Source organism: Somniosus microcephalus, chromosome 2 (genome assembly GCF_052327205.1).
Source record: "Somniosus microcephalus isolate GS21.2 chromosome 2, FLI_Smic_1.0, whole genome shotgun sequence".
NCBI lineage: Eukaryota > Metazoa > Chordata > Chondrichthyes > Squaliformes > Somniosidae > Somniosus > Somniosus microcephalus.
In genome coordinates this window covers 35700154-35713428 of record NC_140988.1, presented here as the reverse complement: position 1 = coordinate 35713428, position 13275 = coordinate 35700154, and the positions used below count along the sequence as shown (strand labels likewise).

The 13275-nt window shown below is 44.2% G+C and overlaps 1 pseudogene; it reads left to right on the top strand.

Annotated features, from left to right (window-relative positions):
- The first annotated feature begins 804 nt into the window (after positions 1-804).
- The window catches only part of LOC147122650 (uncharacterized), a 48341-nt pseudogene continuing 35870 nt past the window's right edge, over positions 805-13275 (top strand).

Below are 13275 nucleotides of genomic sequence, written 5' to 3'. Positions count from 1 at the left end.
TTGGCCCAGCATTAGAAACATGTTTAATGCATCATGAAAAGTATATTGGCTGATATTGTTGATGTCCCTTGACCTATCCCACGGGAAGCAGAGACATAAAAATTGAGGGTCACAGACACCTTTCGATAGCCCTTCACAGTGCCATTGCTATATTCAAGGTTGTCTGCAAGTCTTTTTATTTTGTCACATTCCCTTAGACCATGATAAACTATTAGTCCTCGTCTGAACTGGTCTATGATCAAACAGGTCTTGAAAAGTAGTCTCCATTTATTTGAATGCCTGGTCACTCCTGGGACATGACAGCATCCAGTTTAAATCTTCTTCAAACAGAAAAATTGACCCCAGTGGATGTAGAGTGAAGATGGATGCAGTTTATTTTTTCCAAAAAAAAAAGTTCTATTTTTAACACCACTGGTTGACTGATTTTATGAGTTTATTTAACTTATGCTTTTATATACTCAGCAACTTTGTGGCTTTATTCTGTAGGGACAGACAATCACGTTCAGCTGCTGCATGCACTATGATGGAGAATTGCTGTCCTGTAATACATCATGTGGGCAAAACTGTCATTATTGGCACAACAATCTTGAAAAATGGAGTTTGTAGGAAATATTAAGCAGTTGAACTTGATATAAAACTTCAGTTAAAGACAAAGGAGTTTAAAAGACTGCTACTACAAGATATGAAGATACATATTATGTAATGTGTCATTGAGTTTCAGATGCTCAGTGTCCATTTGGAATGGGTGCTTCAGGAGCTCCCCCACCCCCTCACCTAACCACTGACCTCTGACCCTCTGAGGAAATGGTTGCAGAGATCAAGGGCAGAGAGGCCAAAGAGAAAGCAGGAATTGAGCAAGTCAGAAGCCAGGTGCAGTTCATGGTTTGTAATAATGTATACCTCTGGTATAAAGCCTGGAAAGTAGTGTCAATGTCCAAATTATATCACTTTCACGGCATTAACATATTGGGCCAGATCTTGTAGGAAAAATAGCAATTATTAATGTACAAGTCGGCCAGCAAGTTCAGGGGATTAAGAGATATGCTGTGACTGCGAATCTCCAGAACTTGTTGGTCAATTTACACTGCTACACCATTTGCTTCACACAAACGACATCTTGACCTTAGCCTCCCCGTTATTTTTATGAACTTTTTGGATTTGCTCATTAATTGCCCATTAAACTTGCCTCAGAAAGTTAAGTCTTGTAATTCATCATAAAATCTTATAGCACAGAAGAAGGCCATTCAGCCCATCATACCTGTGTTGGCTCTTTGAAAGAACGATCCAATTAGTCCCACTCATCTGTTCTTTCCCCATAGCCCTATAAATTTATTTCTTTTCAAGTATATATCCAATTCCTTTTTGAAAGTTACTATTGAACTGGCTTCCACCACCCTTTCAGGTCGTGCATTCCAGATCATAATTGCTGTGTTCAAAAAATTCTCCTCATCACCCTTCTGGTTCTATTGCCAACTATCTCAAATCTGTGTCGTCTGGTTACCAACAATTATGCCACTGGAAAAAGCTGCTCCTTATTTATTCTATCAAAACCCTACATGATTTTGAACACCTCTATCAAATCTCCCCTTAACCTTCTCTGCTCTAAGGAGAACAACCTCAGCTTCTCTAGTCTCTCCACATAATTGAAGTCCCTCATCCCTGGTGCCATTCTGGTAAATCTCCTCTGAATCCTATCCAAGGCCTTGACATCCTTTGATCAATGAAATACTTTGCACAACATTGCGTAACCAGATTCCACACAGCTCAGTGATGGACCAAATAAAAATCCTAAGAAAAGAATCTAAGAGCAGGGTGCCAGGGTCAAGGATGTCACTGAGCGGCTGCAGGGCATTCTGGAGGGGGAGGGTGAACAGCCAATGGTCGTGGTCCACATTGGTACCAACGACATAGGTAAAAAGAGGGATGAGGTCCTGCATCAAGAATTTAGGGAGCTAGGTAACAGATTAAAGAGCAGGACCTCAAAGGTTGTAATCTCTGGATTACTCCCAGTGCCACGTGCTAGTAAGTATAGGAATGGGAGGATAGAGCAGAGGAATGCGTGGCTAAAGAGTTGGTGTAGGGGGGAGGGTTTTACTTTCCTGGATCACTGGGCCTGCTTCTGGGAAAGGTGGGACTTGTACAAGTCAGACGGGTTGCACCTGAACCAGAGCGGGACAAATATCCTTGCGGGGAGGTTTGCTAGCACTGTTGGGGGGGGTTTAAACTAACTTGGCAGGGGGATGGGATACAGAGGGGAGCTGAAATAGGGGGGGATGTGCTGCCAATTATAGAGAAAAAAACAAGTCAGCTTGGTAGACAGGGCAAATATATAAGGGCAAGGCTGGATGGCATCTATTTTAATGCAAGGAGTCTTGCAAATAAGGTGGATGAACTGAAGGTGTTGATAAACACATGGGAGTATGATATTGTTGCTATCACGGAGACATGGTTGAGGGAAGGGCAAGACTGGCAGCTCAATATTCCGGGGTACAGAATCTTCAGGCGAGACAGAGGGGGAGGTATAAGAGGAGGGGGTGTCGCAATATTAATTAAGGAGTCAATTACTGCAGTAAGGAGGGATGATATATTAGCAGGGTCCTCTAATGAGGCCATATGGGTGGAGCTTAAAAACAAAAAGGGGGCAAGCACTTTGCTGGGAGTGTACTATAGGCCTCCAAACAGTCAGGGGGAGATAGAGGAACAGATATGTAGGCAAATCTCAGAGAAATGTGCAAATAATAGGGTAATAATAATGGGGGATTTCAACTTCCCCAATATTAACTGGGATAGTCAGAATGTGAAAGGCTCAGAGGGTGTAGAATTCTTAAAGTGCGTCCAGGAGAGCTTTTTGAGCCAGCATGTAGAAAGTCCTACAAGAGAGGGGGCGGTACTGGACCTAATTCTAGGGAATGTGGCCGGCCAAGTGGAAAAAGTGCCAGTAGGTGAGCACTTTGGTGATAGTGACGATAATATGGTAAGATTTAAGGTGGCCATGGAAAAGGACAGGGATGGGCCGGAAATAAAGGTTCTAAATTGGGGGAAGGCCGATTTTAATAGGATAAGGCAGGATCTGGCCAAAATGGACTGGGATCAGCTACTTGTAGGAAAATCCGCATCGGAGCAATGGGAGGCTTTCAGAAGGGAGATTGAGATCATACAATGGCAACATGTTCCCGTAAAGGTCAAGGGTGGTTCCAAAAACCACAGGGAACCTTGGATGTCAGGGGATATACGAGAATGGATTAGGAAAAAAAGGAGGGCTTTTGGTAGATACAAAAGGCTAAAGACGGAGGAAGCCCTAGAGGAGTACAAAAAGTGCAGGGGGATACTTAAAAAAGAAATTAGGAGATCAAGGAGGGGCCATGAAATAACACTGGCAAGCAAAATAAAGGAAAATCCGAAGATGTTTTATAAGTATATTAAGGGTAAGAGGATAACTAGGGAAAAAATAGGGCCCATTAGGGACAAAAGTGGCAATCTGTGTGTGGAGCCGGAAGATGTAGGAGGGGTTCTAAATGAATTTTTTGCATCTGTTTTCACTATGGGGAAGGACGATGTAGACATAGAAATAGGGCGGGGGGACTGTGATATGCTCGAACATATTAACATCGAGAGGGAGGAGGTATTGGCGGTTTTAGCTGGCCTAAAAATGGACAAATCCCCAGGCCCGGATGAAATGTATCCCAGGCTGCTGCGTGAGGCAAAGGAGGAGATTGCGGGGGCTCTAACACATATATTCAGGACCTCTCTGGCCACAGGGGATGTGCCAGAGGACTGGAGAACCGCTAATGTAGTACCATTATTCAAGAAGGGTAGTAGGGAAAAACCGGGGAACTACAGGCCAGTGAGCCTAACATCAGTGGTAGGAAAATTATTGGAAAAAATCCTGAGGGACAAAATTTGTCTCCACTTGGAGAGGCAAGGATTAATCAGGGATAGTCAACATGGCTTTGTCAAGGGAAGATCATGTCTGACTAATTTGATTGAATTTTTTGAGGGGGTGACTAGGTGTGTGGATGAGGGTAACGCAGTGGATGTGGTATACATGGATTTCAGTAAGGCCTTCGATAAAGTCCCGCACAGGAGACTGGTCAAGAAGGTAAGAGCCCATGGAATCCAGGGTGCCTTGGCACATTGGATACAAAACTGGCTTAGTGGCAGAAGGCAGAGGGTGATGGTCGAAGGTTGTTTTTGTGACTGGAAGCCTGTGGCCAGTGGGGTACCACAAGGATCGGTGCTGGGTCCCTTGCTGTTTGTGGTCTACATTAATGACTTGGATATGAATGTAAAGGGTATGATCAGTAAGTTCGCGGATGATACAAAAATTGGTAGGGTGGTAAATAGCGAGGAGGGTAGCCTCAGTCTGCAGGACGATATAGATGGGTTGGTCAGATGGGCGGAACAGTGGCAAATGGAATTTAACCCGGAAAAGTGCGAGGTGATGCACTTTGGGGGGACTAACAAGGCAAAGGAATACACAATGAATGGAAAGACCCTAGGCAAGACGGAGGGTCAGAGGGATCTGGGTGTGCAAGTACACAGATCCCTGAAGGCGGCGGAACAGGTGGATAAGGTGGTAAAAAAGGCATATGGGATACTTGCCTTCATTAGCCGAGGCATTGAATATAAGAGCAAGGAGGTTATGATGGAGCTGTATAAAACACTGGTTAGGCCACAGCTGGAATATTGTGTGCAGTTCTGGTCGCCACACTACAGGAAGGATGTGATCGCGTTAGAGAGGGTGCAGAGGAGGTTCACCAGGATGTTACCAGGGCTGGAGCGCTTCAGCTATGAAGAGAGACTGGGCAGGTTGGGTTTGTTTTCCTTGGAGCTGAGGAGGCTGAGGGGGGACATGATTGAGGTGTACAAAATTATGAGGGGCATAGATAGGATGGATGCTGAGGAGCTTTTTCCCTTAGTAGAGGGGTCAATAACTAGGGGGCATAGATTCAAGGTAAAGGGCGGGAGGTTTAGAGGGGATTTGAGAAAGAACTTTTTCACCCAGAGGGTGGTTGGAGTCTGGAACTCACTGCCTGAAAGGGTTGTGGAGGCAGAAACCCTCACAACATTTAAGAAGCATTTGGATGTGCACTTGAAATGCCATAGCATACAAGGCTACGGGCCAAATGCTGGAATATGGGATTAGATTAGACAGGGCTTGATGGCCGGCGCGGACACGATGGGCCGAAGGGCCTCTATCCGTGCTGTATTACTCTATGACTCTAAGTAGCTAAAGTAAATGTTGGTCCCTTAGAGGATGAGACTGGGGAATTAATAATGGGGAGCGGGGAAACGGCAGAGACTCTGATCAAATATTTTGCATCTGTCTTCACTGTAGAAGACACTAACAACATCCCAATAATGGATAATTAAGGGGCCACAGGGAGTGGGGAACTAAAGACAATCACTATCACTAAGGATATAGTACTCGGTAAAATAATGGGACTAAAAGATGACAAGTCCCCTGGACCAGATGGCCTGCATCCCAGGGTCTTAAAAGAAGTGGCTGCAGAGATAGTGGATGCATTTGTTGCAATATACTAAAATTCCCTGGACTTTGGAGAGGACCCAGTGGATTGGAAAACTGCTAATGTAACACCCCTATTTAAGAAAGGAGGGAGACAGAAAGCAGGAAACTATAGACCAGTTAGCCAAAATCTGTCATTGGGAAAATGCTGGAGTCCTTCATTAAGGAAGCAGTAGCAGGGCATTTAGAAAAACATGCTGTAGTCAAACAGAGTCAGCATGGTTTTAGGAAAGGGAAATCATGTTTAACAAATTTGCTGGAGTTCTTTGAGGATGTAACAAGCAGGGTGGAAAAGGGTGAGCCAGTGGATGTGGTGTATTTGGATTTCCAGAAGGCATTCGATATGGTGCCACATAAAAGGTTACTGCATAAGATAAGAGCTCACGGAGCTGGGGGTAATATATTAGCATGGATAGAGAATTGGCTAAATAACAGAAAGCAGAGAGTCGGGATAAATGGGTCATTTTCTGGTTGGCAAACGGTAAATAGTGGGGTGCCAAAAGAATCAGTGCTAGGGCCCCAACTATTTACAATCTACATTAATGACTTGGATGAAGGGATCGAGTGTAATGTAGCCAAGTTTGTGGATGATACAAAGATGGGTGGGAAAGCAAGTTGTGCACAGGACTCAAAGAATCTGCAAAAGGATATAGACAGGCTAGGTGAGTGGGCAAACATTTGGCAGATGGAGTATAATGTGGGAAAGTGCGAGGTTATCCACTTTGGCAGGAAAAATAAAAAAGCAAACTATTATTTAAATGGAAAGAGATTACAAAATGCTACAGTTCAGAGGGACCTGGGGGGTCTGTAGGATTCGCAAAATTGGACTTTGTATTAATAAGGGTCAAATGGCAGAAGAGGCCATGATTTTAAAGACTGTTTTAAAAGAAGCCCAGAAAAAGGGGCATACAAAATGGCCACCATACCATGTGACCAGCTTATTGGTACACTTTAAAATGGTTCCTGCGCAACCTCAGACAGATTTGTGGATTCAACCCACAGTAAGTTCTGGAAGCCGTTTCTGAGAGAACGAAACCAGACCCACACATATGCATATGGATAGATGCAGATCCAGTCAAGATCGGCCTGGAGACAGAGGCCATCAAAATGTTGCCCCAGACAAAAGGGGGCAATTTCATATTCATGAGAACAGCATCCAGGACTAGATAACGAGATCAGCAGGCCATTAAAAACAATGAAGGTAATTCCAGACCAGAGATGGCCCTGTTACCAGCCGTTTAAGACATTTTAAAATATAATAACTACCCCACTGTGCTCCCAGCCCACCAAAAATAAAACAAAGACTAACCTGATTTTGGGCAGGAAGTGAAGCCTCTGAAGAAAAGGTGTAACTGGAGTCACAGTTGGAGGGGGTTACAGTTGCGAGCTAGAACACAGTTGCAAGCTTGGAGACAGTTGCAGCGTGTGTCGAGTTTGAATCCGGACAGCCAGAAGAAGAAAGAGGCACTCGCAGGAGGAAGAAGAAAGCCAACATCGAGAAGGCCGTCTCGAAGCCGGCGTCCCACCCTGGGGAAACACATCGGGAGATCATCGACCATCCCCGGGCCGTTGCCGGAACGCGAGGCCATCGACCCAACTTGGGAGGAGAAACAAAAAAATAAAGGTCCCAAGAGAAGAAACCTTCCAGCCACCCCGGCTCGGGAGAAGAGAGAAAAGAAAACTGAAGAAGCGACGGGAGCCAGCCCAAGGCTCCTCTAACCAGGGTCGAGCCGACGATCCTCGACCCCGTCGACATCCAGGCCCGCCGGTGTCCAGCCGCCCCTGACCCCCACCTCAGGAGAGAGGTGTGGCGCAGCTCGCAGGGGCTCCACGATCCACGTGGAGACGAAACACCTGAAAGGACCAAACACAGACTCAATTTCAAAACCTTGCACTTCCTAGTGGGATTGGTGAGCATGTTTCTGGCCCTTCACAATCAGATCTAGATAGGTTTAATAATGGGGTGAATTTAAGGGTACAATTAACATGAGTTGTTGTCCCTCGATGTTCCGTGTGTTTCCTTATTTCATGATGATCTTTGTAGAGTATAAGATGCCTGTATTTGCCTTAGTTAGTACTGTGTCGTTATGATTTGTTTGTGTGTTTTTTCCCTCCCATGTACTCCCTTATCTGCTTGCATTTGATTTGATATTTTTCCTTATGCAATAAAGTTTCATTTTGTTTCATCAAACTTGGTCTACAAGAGTTTTCTCTACATTGTAGTTCCTGCCCCTAAGTCCAGAGTATAGAATCTAAGGGGCGAGTGGGTCGAACCACTCAAGGTTTTACTGTGCAAGAGAGAGAGGCCTCTAGAGAGAGAAACCTCAGGGAAACCTCTCGAGGAAAATACCTTACAGGTCCTTGTGCATGAAACACAAAATGTTAGCATGCAGGTACAGCAAGTAATCAAAAAGGCAAATGGAATGTTGGCCTTTATTTCAAGGGGGTTGGAATATAAAAGCAGGAAAGTCCTGCTACAACTGTACAAGATATTGGTGAGACCACACCTTGAGTACTGCGTACAGTTTTGGTCTCCTTATTTAAGGAAGGATATACTTGCATTGGAGGCAGTTCAGAGACGATTCACTAGGTTAATTTCCGAGATGAGGGGTTTGACTTATGAGGAAAGGTTGAGCAGGCTGGGCCTATACTCATTGGAATTTAGAAGAATGAGAGGTGATCTTATCGAAACGTATAAGATACTGAGGGGGCTCAACAGAGTAGATGCAGAGAGGATGTTTCCCCTCATGGGGAAATCTAGAACTCGTGGGCACAGTCTCAGAATAAAGGGTCGCCCTTTTAGAACTGAGATGAGGAAGAACTTCTTCTCTCAGAGGGCCGTAAATTTGTGGAATTCTCTGCTCCAGAGAGCTGTGGAGGCTGGGTCATTAAATACATTTAAAGTGGAGATAGACAAATTTTTGCAAGATAAGGGAGTGAAGGGTTATGGGGAGCGGGCTGGGAAGTGGCTTTGAGCCCTAGATCAGCCATGATCTTATTGAATGTCAGAGCAGGCTTGAGGGGCCAAGTGGCCTATTCCTGCTTCTATTTCTTATGTTCTTATGTTCTGATGAAACTATTACAGATATGAGTCAGAGTAAAACCTCAATTTCTTCCAGTTGTTTTATCATACCCACAGGCAGTATGTTCTTTAAACACCAGCCTGGGAGTCAGGGCAGCATGGAAGTGCAGAATGGTACTGGCTCTGGGCACTGTCTAGTGTCATTCAAATGGTGTCAAAATGAACAGCACAATACAATCGATCAGGTGAAGTTTCACTAAATCACAAAGCTGCTCTGAGTCCGAGTGTCTCCCCTCACATTGGTTACATTCAGAAACATTTTAAATATAAATGCTGCAATTAGAAGACAATGAAAGAACTGACAGCGGTACTTTGTAACGTACCGGCCCTTTGATCTTCCTTCCAACCCAGCTCTGCTCCCCTCGAGCCTAGGCCCCCTAGCCTCAGAGCCCAGCCCCGCTCCCCCTCACCCAGAGCCCAGGCCCCCAGAGCCCCAGACCCCTTCACTCAGAGCCCGGTCACTCCCCACCTCTCCCAGAGTCCGGCTCTCACCCTCACCCTAACCACTGGACCACTGCGCCCCGCTCTCCATCTCTCGGCACTGTAAGTCCACTTTTAACAACATGATAATTGTTAATGCAACGATAAGCATCTTCTTTAAAACGTGCAATCACATTCCCACACATAGGCCAGAATTTTGCCAGCGTTCAGCGAACGGGATGGGTGGTGGGTCGGCTGTTAAATTTTAAATGATTTACAGTGGATCGGGAACCCGCTGTCAAAACGTGCACACCTGCATTTCTCGACGTCAGGTCTGCTCAGCACTGGCAGACCCGACAGGCAGCGGCGGGGGAGGCAATTAAAATCATTAGTGGCTTGTTTACAGCCACTTAACAATGCTTTTTCCCAGCTTTTTGAATTCGACAGATCGCCCACCAGTTTCCCACTGTGCCTAGACCTCATCTGTGAAGCTGAAGCGGGAGGTTACGAACATAGGTGCATACGAACATACAAATTAGGAGCAGGAATAGGCCACTTGACCCTTTGAGCCTGCTCCACCATTCAATAAGATCATGGCTGATCTGATTACTCCACATTCCCGCCTACCCCCGATAACTTTTCACCCCTTTGCTTACCAAGAATCTATCTACCTCTGCCTTAAAAATATTCAAAGACTCTGCTTCCACCGCCCTCTGAGGAAGAGAGTTCCAAAGACTCACGACCCTCTGTGAGAAAAAAATTCTCCTCATCTCTGTCTTAAATGGGCGACCCCTTATTTTTAAACAGTGACCCCTAGTTCTAGATTCTCCCAAAAGGGGAAACATCCTCTCCACCCTGTCCAGACCCCTCAGGATCTTATATGTTTCAATCAATTCACCTCTTACTCTTCTAAACTCCAACGGATACAAGCCTAGCCTGTCCAACCTTTCCTCATAAGACAACCCGCCCATTCCAGATATTAGTCTAGTAAACCTTCTCTGAACTGCTTCCAGTGCATTTACATTCTTCCTTAAATAAGGAGACCAATACTGTACACAGTACTCCAGATGTGGTCACAAATGCCCTGTATAACTGAAGCATAACCTCCCTACTTTTGTATTCAATTCCCCTCGCAATAAATGACAACATTCTATTAGCTTTCCTAATTACTTGCTGTACCTGTATAGTAACCTTTTGTGATTCATGCACTAGGACACCCAGATCCCTCTGCATCTCAGAGCTCTGCAATCTCTCACCATTTAGATAATATGCTTCTTTTTTATTCTTCCTGCCAAAATGGACAACTTCACATTTTCCCACATTATACTCCATTTGCCAGATCTTTGCCCACTCACTTAACCTATCTATATCCCTTTGTAGCCTCCTTATGTCCTCTTCACAATTTACTTTCCTACCTATCTTTGTGTCATCAGCAAATTTAGCAACCATACCTTCGGTCCCTTCATCCAAGTCTTTTATATAAATTGTAAAAAGTTGAGGCCCCAGCACTGATCCCTGTGGCACACCACTCGTTACATCTTGCCAATCAGAAAATGACCCATTTATGTCTACTCTCTGTTTCCTGTTAGCTAGCCAATCTTCTATCCATGCCAATATGTTACCCCCTACACCATGAGCTTTTATTTTCCGCAATAACCTTTGATGTGGCACCTTATCAAATGCCTTCTGGAAATCTAAGTACAGTACATCCACCAGTTCCCCTTTATCCACAGCACATGTTACTTCCTCAAAGAACTCCAATAAATTGGTTAAACATGATTTCCCTTGCACAAAACCATGTTGACTCTGCCTGATTACTTTGAACTTCTCTATATGCCCTGCTATAACGTCTTTAATAATAGCTTCTAACATCTTCCCTATGATAGATATTAAGCTAACTGGCCTGTAGTTTCCTGCTTTCTGTCTCCCTCCCTTTTTGAATAAAGGAGTTACATTCACTATTTTCCAATCTAATGAAACCTTCCCCGAATCTAGGGAATTAAGGTTATTGGCCATTGTTTCAGCTGATGAGTTGACAGCATCAAATGTCAAATCAAAGCTCCCAGCTGGTTAAGAAATGTTACCTTAGCCACTACCTTCGCTAAACTGCATTTCCACTACAGATTCACCATGCTGCAACTCTTTAGTTTGAGCCCAAGATCAGCCATGATCTTATTGAATGGCGGAGCAGGCTCGAGGGGCCAAGTGGCCTATTCCTGCTCCTATTTCTTATGTTCTAATTTTCTTACACAAGTCTCCATCCAGTCTGACCTCATTACCTCTACCACCATTGACAGATCGCTTCTGTCATCTGTACTTCACCTGCCATCTATTCCATCAGCATCAGTGCACTTTATACTCTCTCACCTTGGTACTCAAAATCCCACCACGATCAGCCTGAACACCAGCAGCACCAGGCACACCAGCAACACCAGGCACACCAGCAGCACCAACAACAGTGACTGCACTTCAAAAAAGTACTTCATTGACTATAAAGTGCTTTGGGACTTGCTGAGGTTGTGAAAGGAGCTAATCAATGCAAGTCTTTCATTTACCTTCATTCTAAAATAAAGCTTCTTTCTGACAGGAGCTTCATGTGCAGTCATGCACCTTCTCGGAAATGTGCATAAATAATTTCTGTCCTTATATACAAACAGTTGCACCCTGATTACTCCCATTTATGGAAAAGAACCAACTTGAAAAAGCTATCCCGACATGTCTGAACATTTGGCTTGACCTGCTTTTGGTAAAATTACATCTGCACCTGCTTAAGAAGAACAATGGCTCTCTTATTCTTGGAGGAGATTGGAGTTCTGTTCTATACCAAGTCATAGATAAATTCACCCTGGGTACCATGCAACTGACAGAGACATTATCATGTCATGGTATGCTGAGACAAGTACATTGGTAAACACCAGCATCGTGCAAACCCACCAGGACACATTTTTTTCCCTTTCTGCCTGCGTATAAACAAGTTATTACAAATTGGCATTTCACTCATTTCAAAAGCTGTTCTGCTGTTCACCTCTGACATTTCATTTGTCTGCCTTAAAAATATGTGGGCAGAGTTTCCGCTTTGGGTGCAATCAGGAAATTGTGCCCAAAATGCACTTGAAATTGCGCTGGTTAAGTTAAGCTTCAAGTTACCGCTAAAATTAATTTGCATAATCACAAACTTAAAATCTTCCATGAAGGGATATGGCGATAGGGCCGGTGAATGGAGTTGAGGCAGAAGATCAGCCATGATCTCATTGAATGGCGGAGCAGGCTCGAAGGGCCGAATGGCTTAGTCCTGCTCCTATTTCTTATGTTCTTATGTTCTTATGAACCAGCGTAATTGGGCAACGTAATAGAATGTAATTGTTTCTTTTTTTTCCATGAAAGTGTATTCCATGATGTATTTAAGAGTGATAACCTGATGCAGTTTTATTAATACAGCTAAAAATAAGCATTTTTAATAATTGTGTCCAGGTGTCCAGCTGATTTTAAATGACTGAAAATAACTTTAAAAAAACTATATGGGACCATTTAATAGTTTAATTGGGATAGACTAGTCCGTTTCTTAGTAAATTAAGTATTTTTTGATATAAAAAAACTTTTAAAATGTGCCTACTAGTGCCTATGCACCTAAGACAATGAGCACAATTCGAAGAGCCTTCCTGAACCAGCACATTGGCGGAATCTCGCAATTTCAAGCTGGGGGTGTGGCCAGTTTTGTGGGCGGGGCCTGATTCGGGTGAATTGAATTTTGAACCAGTGTAAAAGATTGCGTTAAACACAAGTGCAAGTGGTTTTGGGCCTAACTCACTTATGTTGAAAATTCCCCATTCATTTGCGCTGGTTCAGCTGATCCTGCCCGGATTGTGCAAATGTAACTCACGGAAACAAGCAGAAACTCTACCACACATTGCCTTTTTTTTCCTCACTACTAACCCCTGTCCCTCCCCCTCCCAACTCAGCCACAACAAGCCCAAGGAAAGTTAAAGCAATTTTTCCTAAACCATGCCTAATGTGTCTGATCAAGGGTATCCTGCTGGAAGCTTTCTGTGTCATTTGTCCTGACCTCTGTCTGGACGTATTAGGTCTCCTTCTTGCCATGATCTGCTGCAGGATATCTGAGATCAGAAACTCAGCAAAGTGGGGGAAGTTAATTCTGTTTTGCCATATGTTGGTGCTCCAACAATCTATACCACTGCACCATCCAGTTCTGCACATATTGAATTAATCATAATCTCGAGCCATGCAC